This window comes from Hypomesus transpacificus, chromosome 2, assembly GCF_021917145.1.
Source record: "Hypomesus transpacificus isolate Combined female chromosome 2, fHypTra1, whole genome shotgun sequence".
Taxonomy (NCBI): domain Eukaryota; kingdom Metazoa; phylum Chordata; class Actinopteri; order Osmeriformes; family Osmeridae; genus Hypomesus; species Hypomesus transpacificus.
In genome coordinates this window covers 2799390-2810497 of record NC_061061.1, presented here as the reverse complement: position 1 = coordinate 2810497, position 11108 = coordinate 2799390, and positions in this window count along the sequence as shown.

The window sequence follows — 11108 nt, the reverse complement described above, 5'->3', positions numbered from 1 at the left end:
TAATCTGTCTGTATGCCCATCTGTCCAGAAGTCTGTCAATCTGTCAGTCTGCCTAACTGCCTGCCTGCCTGCCTGCCTGTCTGTCTGTCTGTCTGTCTGTCTGTCTGTCTGTCTGTCTGTCTGTCTGTCTGTCTGTCTGTCTGTCTGTCTGTCTGTCTGTCTGTCTGTCTGTCTGTCTGTCTGTCTGTCTGTCTGTCTGTCTGTCTGTCTGTCTGTCTGTCTGTCTGTCTGTCTGTCTGTCAGTCTGTCTGTCTGTCTGTCTGTCTGTCTGTCTGTCTGTCTGTCTGTCTGTCTGTCTGTCTGTCTGTATGCCCATCTGTCCAGAAGTCTGTCAATCTATCAATCTGCCTACCTGCCTGCCTGCCTGCCTGCCTGTCTGTCTGCCTGCCTGTCTGCCTGTCTGCCTGTCTGCCTGTCTGTGCAGCTCCTCAGAGGGTGTTGAAGGGGTCGTGGTATCAGCTGGGGCTGTGGAGGAGGTCACCAGCTGATAGTAGGGAAGTAGGGATGCACACACACACAAACACACACACACACACACATTAGGGTCGGTGACACCAAGACAGTAAATCCACCGGGAAGGTCTAAAAACGTCAGCCACGTGCCCTCGAACAAAACGCATCTTTCTGAGGACGCTAAGAAGCAACCCAGTGACCATCCTCTCATCACTCGAGTCGATCTTACACGACTGGAGGGAAAATATTTGAGCAGGACAGAGTCAGTGGGGCCTGACACATCTTCCGTTTGTAACAGGATCCATAAATAAGGTAAGAATGGGAGCAGGAGGGCCCTAAAAAAGCAGGGGGGGACGGCAATGGCAGGGGGAAACAAATAGCCGCGGACAGGAGCGGGAGAGGACAAAATACTTCTTTTAGTACGCAGCATTTTCTTTTTTTCTGTTTTTTTTTTACAGACTTAGTGAAACGCTCCGTCGGCCTTTACCAGCGTCTTTGCGGCCATCTCCACTCAGTGAGAAGTCATTTTACAGCGTAGGACCCTCACAGCAGGGGCCCTACGAATGGGGAAACACGAGGTTGAGGAGGTTTCCAGAGGATAAACATCCTTCCCAAGGCAGGACAACGCTCGGGGGTCTGCTTGAAGCTGGTTGCTGATACATGTCATGGTCATTTGGGGGAAACCAGAACAGAGCTGTCTGGGAAGCCATAAAAAAAAAAATATATATTCCTCCTCAAATGTCTATCCTGTTTATATCTGACAACTCGGTATAAAAAATGGATGATGTCGTTAGATAGTGTGCTAAGAGTCAAGGGGAGTTTCATCGAGTGTGGGTCATCCCTACCGTGTGGTAAACCTCCAGCGGGTACATACTGCTTGCGTGTCGGAGGCCTCGCAGAAGTGGGTGGGTGCCAGTTTCCCAGCAAGGGGGAGTCATACTCTGTACAGTTTAGGAGGATTTACAAGGACGGGGGCGCCAGGTTTGGTTGTCTCTTTTCCATTCCACCCCATAGTTTGGCGGTATGAAAAATTGGGAATATGTTGCGTTTCGGCCAAAATTCCCAGGTGCAGCTGTGTGTGTGTGTGTGTGTGTATGCAGGGCCCGCTGCTACTTCTGCAGCAGTGGCAGTTCATCTTTGATCAATCAGGGCTAATGACTCACAACATGTCAGTCCTCAGCATTCCAGCCTCTCTTCTCCTGCTGGGAGGCCAGAGCAGTGTGTGAGCAGAGCCGGAGGAGGGGAGCCAGTGCACACACACACACACGCACACATGCACACGCACACATGCACACGCACACACACACACGCACACATACAACACACACACAGATACACAGACACACGTACAACACAACACATGGACACATATAGCCTACACTCACACGAGCACGCTATCAAAGGAGACCACATCAGAGTGTGTTTATGAAAACGTGATTAACCCTTTCAGTCAACGCGGGCGAGAGACTGCCGTCCTCTCCTGCGAATGTCCCGCTATGACACGCTCGCTGATAGATGAGAGACTGCAGTAATGAGTTGTTGTACAGCTGTGCTGTCGAGCGTGACTCGGACCCGGATTCCTACGGTACGGTACATGTTCGACGAGGAAACACCAAAAGCGGATGGCATGCCGTCCAATAACGCCAATCTTTTCCTTGTTTCAATCAACCAGTCTGTATGAAACTGCATAATTGGTCCCGTAAGATTGATGTCTCTACTGATAGTTTGTAAAGATATCTGCGAGGTTACATCCTCTGACCGAAGGTTGAAAAGCCTCATCTGGCATTAAAGCTCTTTTCAACTCGGTAGTTGAATGTTTGACCCACAATATTATGGTGTCCTTGTCTTTTATCTGCTAACTGCACCTGTGAGAAGGGGGCCTCCATGCGATCGCATGCTCTCAGGAATGTCCATTCAAAACAGTCTGTCTGAGGAGTGATGGGCCTCTTATGAACGCCTTTACACTTGTGATTACAGCACCTCAATGGCTGTCTGATGACAGCTCGCGCACACCCCCTTTTTGGAGGTTTCGCAACGTCAACAATGAGACCGAGAATCCCGGCTCTTGCTCCTTTTAGCCTGTTGCGCTGATTGCAATCTTATATTTATCATGTCATCAACCAATCTAAGAACCCTAAACATTCAGTATTCTCGACAATAATTGGACTGCAACTTGGGGAGCCACGCCATTTCGAGTTCAGAGATCGGAAATGGCTCTAGGAAACGTCTAATCACTCGATGGGAAACCCCAATGGTGAGAAACGTGGGCGAATGAAACAGATTTCCACATCGTTGCGTATCAATTGCCCGTGGAACACACATGGAGAAGAGAAAAGTGGTTTCTGACTGCAGTCGCGGCCCTTGTTTCTTCGGCTGTGGTCCTGACCAGGACGCGGCTGGCCGGCTTCCTGCTCCACCTGTGTAGTGCAGTGTACCATGTCTGCTGGTTAGCAACAGAGAACGCAGTCTATGGGTCTGGGACCTGGCCTTTGTTCTCCGCAACTGGAGAACAGCACTCCCCAATAACCCTGAGAGGGAGAGAGAGAGGGGTTAATCAGAAGAGCATGTGAGGGCCGGGCCTGGGCAGAGGCTGCGTCTGCCTGCAACACTGATGTTGTGCCAGAAAATGCGAGCCTTCGTCGGGCGTAATCAAAAGCAGTTCTACAGTACCTCACACAAAGAACAACAATAACAGCGTTCGGATCCCTTCGCGTGTGCGCCGAGTCAATAATGAGACGCTGGCAGACGATGTCCTGCCTTCAAAGCTTTGTGAGCGGAATGCAAATTGAAGACATTGGGAAGACAAGGAGCGGGTTCGAAGAGAGAAGGACACACACACCGAGAGAAGAAGTAAAAAAACGTTTGTGTTGTCCGCCAGGCTCAAAAGAAACTTGGAAGTGTTCAATGAGCGCCCTGGCATCTGTTCATCTGCCTCACGCCCCTGTTCTGTTTCAAACGACATTCGACGGCCTCCAGACGGTGAATGCGGGTCCTTTAATTGTATCAGGCTGGGTGGTAGGTGGGAGGGTGGGTGGGACGGTTGTGGAGTCGTGTGACAGGCCTGGTCGGTGGAGAGCCTGGGACCGCTGCTGAGAAAACCCCCTGCTCTGGCCTTGAGAGGGAAGCAGAGGGGAGTCCAGCCAGCCTCCGAGGTCTGGAACGGGAGGAAGCCGTGTTCCCGGGCCTCCCGCTCCTCCTCACCGCAGCAGTTACCCTCCCCAACCCCCAGGAATGCACAGGAAGTGCTGCTCTCCGACCAGAGCCGAGGTGTGAACCACCCCCAAGGCCAGGGTGACGGCGGGGGAACGTGAGCGACCCGGCTCGTGCACCTGATCTGCGAAGGGGTCCGCAGACCCATACATACGCCCCCCCCTTTCCCCCCGCCCCCTCCCTCAAGCCTTGTTCTCTCCGTCCTCCAAACACCCACCACTCTCCTGCTCGGTTTTCATTTACATTTCAGAATGTCTCTGGAAACTGGGTCAGCCAAGCTTTGAAACTGTCTGTCAGCACACAGCATTTATTTTAGCTGGGCTTTTTCGGGGCTCCGGCCAAATCTTTGTTCTTTACAATACAACTTACAGCCTCTTATCTGGTTCTGTTCTGTATAAGGTCAGGCGGTTCTGTCACAGCTCTGCAATGTGCTGGTCCATACCGGAGGCACCAAAGGGTGGGCAGGAGGTGTCAGAGGTGATTGAGCTTGGCTGGTTATTGCTGTGAAAACACCTCTGTAGGTCAAGATATATAAAGTATGTTACTGTAATATGCTATTAATAATGTGTAAGTGCTTTACTAAATGGTATATAAATATATAGTTATTCTTCTACATGCTTTCTGAATGGTGTAATAGACAGTTAAGAACTTATAGGACTTGGTTGTAACAATTACAATACTTCATCCAGTTATTAAACACCTATAAATAAACCTACTAATAATACAAATTAACTCCTTGTAACTGAGTTAATGTTAAATTAATGTTTAAATTATTCTTTATAAATTAAGAACTAACTTTATTCTTTACCAATGCTTCCTGTTGTATTGTCATTATAAAGACGGGCCGACACTATTTTAAATGTGATGAAACATTCTGTACTTTCCTTATAGATTGACAGGGGACAGGCTTAGTATGCTTCAGTGCTGAAATAATGCCTTGGTCATCTTTTTCCTTTGACTGGGTTTTGATTTCGACTTGCTCTCCAGTTTCCACTAATGAGACTGGTTTATTGCTCCCGTCAATTTAAATCCTGCTTAAGTTTTCTGCCCCAGCACCATAAATTCACAGGGAGGACTTCACGAGCCAATCAGAAGCTCTGGTGCTGAGCACTAAGGACATTAGCCAGACTTGCAGCCTCAGACAAAACAACGTTAGCCCAGCTAGACCAGAACTACACCCGCAATGTAGTAAATTAGCCAGACTAGAGAGAAGTATTCCCATGATGAAACATAAATGTACAATGTGTCTGCCAGTGTTTCGTTATAATTTACTGTGGGATTCACAGTAAGTCTGTCGATCCCCAGAAGACAAACAAACAAACCTAATGGGACAACAGCATAATGTGAGTCAGAAAGGCCATCTCGGAACGCCACATCTGCTCTCACTGTCAACTCTTATTCAGACACAGATCACACATCCCCAGATACAGGGCTATCTAGACAGATACTGGCCTATCTGTTCAGGGCTACAGGTTCAGGGCTATCTACACAGGTTCAGGGTTATCCATACAGGTATCGGGTTGTCTAGATAGGCTTAGGGCTATCTATACAGGTGCAGGGCTGTCTAGATAGGTTCAGGGCTATCTATACGGCACAGGGATATCTACACATACACTTTATCCTTATACAGAACACAAAGTATTGTCCAGTTGTTTCATACACTCTCTGTGCAGACACATGAACATCACTGGAAATGAAGATGGTTGCGTTAACTACAAGATAAAGGATTGGTACTTGAGGATCTGGAAGGCGGTCAAATTGATGGGGTTCAACCATTCTAGGCGGATAAATCACTAGAAAATAGCAAATGCATGACAGGAACTGTCCATGTAAAACAGGCTGAAAGATGAGCTGTGCTAAATTGTTAAAGCTCTTTAGAGAATAGTGGTGCGATTTTCTCTGGCTTGCCATATGCTGAAATCATACCCAAGAAACAGTCAACTGTTAGGCAGGCCCATAGAGCCTGCTGTAACTGTCTGAGTTACAATACTGAACATTTCGTTTTCCTTCTTTCATACAGCAAATGAATCTCCCAAACTCATAAAAGTGAGTGACGGCAACATTAGAGGTCATAAAACAAAAGAGATGCAGAAATAAACGGCATCCAAGTTTTCTCTGTGAATTTGAGGCTGTCTCCGTTCGGTATGTGAGGATATACCTGAAAACTTGTCTGAAAACCAACCTGAACTATCCACACTTGTTTGGGCTGATGAAATCCCATTGTGGCTGGAATCCTTGCTGTGGTCTTTAGATGTGAAGGATATGGGAGGCAGAAATATAGGTCAGGCAGGTGGGGTTGAATTTGGAGGAGTGGGTGTGGGGGGGGGGGGGGTTGCAGATGTCGGCTGGATGCTTATATGAGGAGACTGTGGGGACTGAAGGGGGTGGGGGAGGAGAAGTCTACAGGCTCTCACAGAACAACATGTAGAATGAAAGGGAATCAGAAACATGACATGACCCTTTATATTAGAAGGTCAGTCCAGTTCAAGATGTTTACGATAGATACGCACCAAAACAGTAACCCAAACAGAAACCCTTGACTGTTTGAATTCCGAAACAGGTTGAACAGGGAACAGGCTCTTCCTTTTAAGGAATGGAGAAAAGCAGTTTGGAATTCAAGAAGAATTCTTCAAAGGGAAATACTATTCATCGTCCGATCAAGTATTTCAATTTTTTCAGTTTTTTAAGTGGTTGAGAGGAGTGGGCGCGGAGGGGATCCAGAGATGACGATCTCTCGGCTGCGCGGATGTGTTGTGTCTATGGCTGGGATCTGACATTGATGCCGAGACGGAGGTGAAGGGGAGCTCTGGGCGACAGGCGAGGGACGAGGGGTAAGACCCCGCGCAGGATTCATTTCCGAAATTTCCGCTGACTTCATGAAGCAGCGGGCTGAGAGAGAGAAAGCCTGCGTCGCCCCTGGAGACGGGGCTCAGACGGAGTCTATCAGGCTGATTTATGTGTGAAAATACCAGGCTCTGCTGGAGGATGGCTCTCTGGGAGCCGTCACAGGAGAGAGGGCTCCGGGCCTGGTTCAGACCCTCTGCTCGAGGCTGAGACCCGGGTCTTTCTTCCTGGATATTCTCACACGACTTCCACAACGTATTCATAAGCGAGTAAACGTGCCCGAGCAGCGAGCCACGATGGGGAAACGTTAGCCGTTCCCCCTTTAGTCCTGACTCCTCCGTTTCCGGAAAGAAACAATGTTTGGGTTCATGTGAGAATGGGATGATGGAGTAACCACAAACAGGCATCCACTGACTAGCCTGGGTGGGCGCCATAAGATCTAGCTGACGTGAAAACTCGACCAGAGGTAGACCACGGGGGGAGCTTAGCTGGGAAGGAGGCTCGCAGAAGCAGGAAGCCTTTATCCCCCCTGAGGTAGACCTTAACACAAGCTCCGGAGGTGTCACCGAAAGACCTCAAGTTCTGCTCGACTCAACCCTCAATCAAACAGGTGAAGCAGGAGTCTGATACACAACTTGGAAGCCACAGGAGGGTTGTTAGCATTGCAATTTCAGGTCTAGGTTTTACCAAGAGGTAACTGGAGGAGGTAACTGGTACTGCAAGGCCCCAAAAAGCAAGCTGGAAAGTATGCATGCGTGGTTCCCTTGGGATCTCATTAGAAGCCGGGAATTTGGGATCCTGTTGGTGCGACTGTGGCATTCCTGGAGATACCCTCCTCCTGGCAAACACCGCTGGATGGAATCCGGGACCAAATCGGGGAACAGCCCTCTAACTCCTATCCATTGGCCATAGCAGGGAAACCACATGGTGTGTGTGTCCGCGTGTGTGTGTGCGTCTGTGTGTGTGTGTGTGTCTGAGTGGGGGGTGTGGGGGTGGGTGTGTGTCTGTGTGGGTGGGTGGGTGTGTGTCTGTGTGGGTGGGTGGGTGTGTGTCTGTGTGGGTGTGGGGGTGGGTGTGTGTCTGTGTGGGTGGGTGGGTGTGTGTCTGAGGGCAGAGACTCCCTCTTCTCCAAGGTCTTCCCTTTCACATTTCCTGAAGCTCCAAGGCATTGTGGGAGCTTTTCGACTGAACTCAGGTTTCAGTGATTCATACTCTCCTGCTGACACACACTCTTTCCCACTCACAGACACACACACACACACACACTCACACACACACACACTCGCACACACACACTCACACATTGTCACCCCGACCATTCGCCGCATGAATATTCAGATATTTACACGCAAACGCATGTCCATGCACGCACACGCACACACACACACACACACACACACACACACACACACACACACACACACACACACACACACACACGCTCTCAGTAGGTCAGACAGGCTCAGACTCTATGGAAATGTTGATCCTGTTGAGGGAGCACAGCAGGGGTCCCCCCCCCCCCCTCCTCATCCCCCCCCCCCCCCCCCCCCCTCCTCATCCCCTCCAGGACAAACAGCCCATAACACAGCCAGACAGCACAATACACACTGTTTCCAAGCTGGAGCGCCAGCACTACTGTTAACCCGCCACGCCTGGGCTTTCACTTAGAGCAGCTCAGAGCCGCACACACCAGGGACGGCAGAGCAGGGTTTTTCGACGACAACCTTTAAGTACTTCAGCAAACTGTGAGTTCGTGCCATAACCGTATACATCCTGCACCCTACAGCACAGCTCAGCTGGTGGTATCACTGGTTCTGGTGGTGTATTGCAAAGAGTTATAAAGCAAGGCCATATACGTTGACGTTTTTATGCAATGCTAATATGGCACGATGTAAACCATGACACCGACTGACCCCTGTGACAGAATTGTGTATTGTGACAGTAGCTTGGTGACTGGTTTGGGACAAGCACACCCAGATTGAGTGGTGGAGCGGGACTTGTGTTCCAGGTCTCACACAATTTAAGAGGCAATGAAACACATGACTGCAGCACATCTCCTTCTACCCCCTGTTCCCTCCCTCCCTCCCTCCCTCCCTCCCTAACTCCCTCCCTAACTCCCTCCCTCCCTCCCTATCGTCCTGCCTCATTTCTCTCTCTCTCTCTCTCTCTCTCTCTCTCTCTCTCTCTCTCTCTCTCTCTCTCTCTCTCTCTCTCTCTCTCTCTCTCTCTCTCCTCCCCTCCCTCTCTCCCTCCATTAAGAGCTACCTCTGCTAGCAGGAAGTCAGGGTGCTTTAACTTATGGCACCACTCTAACAGCCATGTCATTAAAAACAGCAGAGTGCACCGTGGTAGCAACACAGTGAGAGAGGGAAAAGGGGGAGAGAGGGAGAGAGAGAGATAGAGAGAGAGACGGGGTGACAGAAGCAGGGAGGGGAGGAAGAACGAACCAGAAGGGGAGCAAGAAGAGCATGTAATGAATTGTGGGGCTTAACTTATTTGATACAGTGATACTTCGGGATGAAGTGCAACATAACTCTGCTGTCTGTGTAAGCCATTCATCTGCTTGTGTCGACCATGGATGCTATTCCCTGCCTGTACACAGAATGTGGCCGGTTTACATCCAGATGATTCATAATCAATGGAACCGCTTACATTCCAGGACAGGTATCCAGAGCTTAGCTGCTATGCAAAGTGTGTAAGGAATGCCCTTAGGTTTCCCTACAGAAACACCATCTATTACCCTGGCAGGGGCAATAAAAGGGTTTCGCTAACCATTTGCTCTGTAGGAGAACTTAAGTAAGCTTTAAATGGCTAGCAGCAGTTTCCCCCACAGGCCCAAGGTCAAGGGTCAAAATGATGTGCATTTCAAAGAGAATAACTAATTGCTTCAAGTTGAATGGCCTATAATGTACTCCTGCTCTCTCTGTCCCAGCTCTCCCAAGGCTTGTGTGGAGGTGTGTGTGTGTGTGTGTATACATGAGAATGTGGTTGAGTGTGTGTGTGCGTGTGCATGTATGCATGCGTGTCTGTACAACTGTAAGTGATTGAGCGCATTTGCGCGAGTGCATGTGCCTGTGAAAGGGGTCGAGTGTACGTGTGCATCTCACGGCCCAGTAACCTTCATGAAGGTGTCCCATTCGCATTGACGGGGTAATAAAGATTGGACTCGCTCTCCTCTGGGCCTGAGAAAAACAGCCCCCCCCCCCCAGGAGACACGACCCACACCCCCCTCCACTCCCTCCACTCTCCTCCCAGGCCCTCTGAGCCCCCCCCCCCCCAGGAGACACGACCCACACCCCCCTCCACTCCCTCCACCCTCCTCCCAGGCCCTCTGAGCCCCCCAGACCCAGGTGCGAGGGGCCCGGCCAGGGGCCACGGAGCCAGACGGCGACCCTGCCCGCATCACACAGGGAGCGTTAAACAGCCGCAGGCACCCCTCGTGGCTTTGGGGAAGAAGAGGAGGAGGAGGAGGGGGTTGGGGGGGGGGGGGAGAAGTGAAGGAGAAAATAGAGATGGTGTCGGGGAACGGTGAGAGGGGGTGAGGAGAGCTCGGAGTGAAATATCTACCGTTTACCGACGCTGCAATGTCGAACCTGTGAGAGACGCGTCGGCCCTGCTCTCCTGAACATGTGCGACTGCTGCTTCTCCCACAAAAGTCTGGCTCTTCCAGACTTTAATACAAGACAAAAAAGAGCCAAAAGGTTTTGGTCTGGGGGTTTTTAACACGACCGACAGATGGTTTTGGAGGCTGGATTCCAGCTCCTCATTTCTCTGAACCTTGAATTGAACCATTCTAGAAGTGCGTGCGTGTATACGGAAAACTCCATGGGGGGGGGGAGGGAAAGCAATGCTAAATACCAAAACAATCCTTCCTATTTGTCCAGGCTCTGTCTAATGTTGTGCTTGGCTGCGTGTGTTTGCACGTGTGTGTGTGTTAGTACGTGTGTATGTGTGTGCATAAATGCGTGTGTGCGTGCGTGTGTGCGTGCGTGTGTGTGTGTGTGAGAGAGACAGAGAGTGTTCTTATTTACCACTCAGAGATCAGTGGTGGATCTAAACACTACATCTCTGACCCCGGAGTGTGTGTGAGTGTGTGTGCATGTGTGTGTGTCACCCAACATATGTGTTGGAAAGGGAAAATGATCTACACTCCCCATTTCCTCATCTGTTCAGGAGAAAATAGGTCAGGAGTTGAAACAGGTTAAGGGGCTTTCGGGAGAGCAGTTGTGTGGGGCTCCCATGGCAACGCCACAGACCCCGGCCTGGGGACAGGGTGGGGTCCGCGGAGATGAAAGAACCAATGAGCTGATGTGAAGAGCCCCAGAGAGAAAGGGGAGGAGGGCGGGGGGGGTCTGATGCACCGTCCAATCCGAATCAGGCATGTCGAGGTGGAGAAATCAAAGCCGCGGTCTTGGCCGTTTTGGAACGTTTTTTAAGGGGCGTTTTTAACTCGGAGCACATTGCGAGAAACTCATGTTCCTAATGGCCTGTCTCCTTCATCCTGCCTCTCTTCGCCTCCATTCTCATATCTCGGAAGCACCCTCCACTCTCCTCCGTTCCCCCTCGTTCTCACTGAGTTGTTTGGTGCTCCGGAAGCTGTTA